The sequence below is a fragment of the Lepidochelys kempii genome, chromosome 1, assembly GCF_965140265.1.
Source record: "Lepidochelys kempii isolate rLepKem1 chromosome 1, rLepKem1.hap2, whole genome shotgun sequence".
In the NCBI taxonomy this organism is placed as follows: domain Eukaryota; kingdom Metazoa; phylum Chordata; order Testudines; family Cheloniidae; genus Lepidochelys; species Lepidochelys kempii.
The window spans coordinates 982,741-984,925 of record NC_133256.1 but is presented as its reverse complement, the minus strand read 5'-3'; the positions used below and the strand labels follow the sequence as shown (position 1 = coordinate 984,925).

The 2,185-nt window shown below is 48.0% G+C and overlaps 1 pseudogene; it reads right to left on the bottom strand.

The window, feature by feature from the left end:
* Nucleotides 1-966: 966 nt before the first annotated feature.
* On the bottom strand, nt 967-1,950 carry LOC140913159 (olfactory receptor 52M1-like; annotated as a pseudogene).
* Nucleotides 1,951-2,185: the final 235 nt, after the last annotated feature.

Genomic DNA, 2,185 nt, shown 5'->3' with positions numbered 1-2,185 from the left:
TAACAGAACTCTTTTCCAGGAGATGTTGTGAAGGTCAAAACTATAACAGGGTTCCAATAAGAACTAGAGAACTGAATGAAAGATAGGTCCATCAATAGTTATTAGCCAGGAAGCCAACGCCATGTTCTGTGTGCCCCTGGCCTCTGTTTGCCAGAAGCTGAGACAATAGGGGATGGATCACTCAGAATTTTCCAGTTCTGTTCATTCCCTCTGAAGCATCTGGTATTGGGCGCTGTTGTGAGCTAGGATACAGGGCTAGATAGACCATTCATCTTACCCAGTATGGCCAATCTGATGTTATATGGACCCCAGATGTGTCTGCCCCCCTGCCTTAACCCACTGTACCCCACTTCCCTCCCAGACCCCACTCCCCTCCCAGAAGGCCTGATGGGGTCTCTATCTCTCTCTGCAGAGTTAGTAACAAAGTAAGGAGATACATGAAATGTTTAAACCGAACCAGAGCCAAAAGATGTCAGAACATCTTAGTATGAGACTTGAGTGAGTGGATTATTAATTTAATTGTATTACTTGTATATAGGAATGTGATACTGTATTCCTGTCAGCTAATTGCTAAGTTATCTGTTAAAAACATAAGATTTCAAGAGCCTAACTAGCCCCTGGAAGTGCACATGCATCAAGATGGGTGTGAGGCGGTAATGATCCAGTGAGTGATATGCAGAGGGGAGGAGAGGAGTGAGCAACAGGGGCGGGACCTTGGTGAAAGAAGTGGGCAGGGCCAACGGATCCTGTTACTTTAACTCATGGGGTTTCCTCCTTTCTAATTTTATGAGTTCTATGTAGACGGATGCCCCAGTTTGTCCCACTGAAACAGCACAGTAAGGCCAGGAAAGGATTAATGTCACTTTGACTGTGCAGTCAGTGATTCAGGGAAGAGGGCCCAGCACCATGTGAGCAGCCAGCTCTGCTCGTTCCTTAGTGAGAGAGCCAGAGCACCAGGAGAAAACTTTAGGCCCCTTTATGAGTAATGAGCCGGAGCAGCCTGTCCCGGATCTGTTTAGTCCTCACCCCGTAGATGATGGGGTTTAGCATGGGGGGCACAAGGAGGTACATGTTGGCAGTGAGAATGTGTAAATGCAGGGGCACATTGTGGCCAAACCGGTGCATGAGGGCAGAGAAGAGAGTTGGGATGTAAAAAGCTAAGATGACACAGAGGTGCGAGCCGCAAGTGCCAAAAGTCTTGAGCCGGGCATCCTTTGTGGGGAGGCTTAAGATGGTTCTGAGGATCTGGATATAGGACATGATGATAAAAAAGACATCCAGACCAAAAAAAAAGAATCCCACAGAGAGGCTGTAGTAACTGCTGATGCGGATGTCTGCGCAGGCCAATTTCACCACGGCTATGTGCTCACAGTACGAGTGGGGGATGATGTTGGTTTTGCAATATGGCCACCGCCTCGCCAGTAAGGGATAGGGCAGTATGAGCATGCCACCACGCAGCACCATGGCCAGGCCAATCTTGGCCACCACGGGGTTTGTCAGGATAGTGGAATATCTCAAGGGATTGCAGATGGCCACGTAGCGATCGAAAGCCATGGCCACAAAGATCCCAGACTCCATCCATGAGAAGCAGTAAATGAAGTACAGCTGGGTGAGGCAGGCATTGAAATCTATTTCCCCCGAATTGAACCAGAAGATGCTCAGGGTTTTGGGAAGGATGGACGTAGACAGGACCAGGTCGGTGACAGCTAGCATGCAGAGGAAATAGTACATGGGTCCATGCAGGCTCGGCTCGCTTTTCACAATGAATAGAATGGTGAAGTTCCCCATGACGGCTATGGCATACATGGTGCAGAAAGGGATGGAGATCCAGACGTGGGCCGCCTCCAGGCCAGGAATGCCCAGCAGAAGGAAGGTGGAGGGGTTGGTGAAGTCAGTTGTGTTGGAATCTGGCATGGATTAGGGAAGAAGGCAGACCGATATCTTCTGCATATACCGTATGTACCCCCAGCTTCCTCTATGTGTCCAGGCCTAGGGTGATGGTCTCATTACAAATGCCTGGATGGAGAGACAGTGTTAATATGAGACACTACATGCACTACTGGGGGATATTCTGATGGATGAAGCAAACTGACTGATCTTCACACATTGAAAAATGACATTTTCCTTATTCAGAGATAAGAATTATGAAGAAATAACCTCACTAATGTCAAATGCATATTTTATG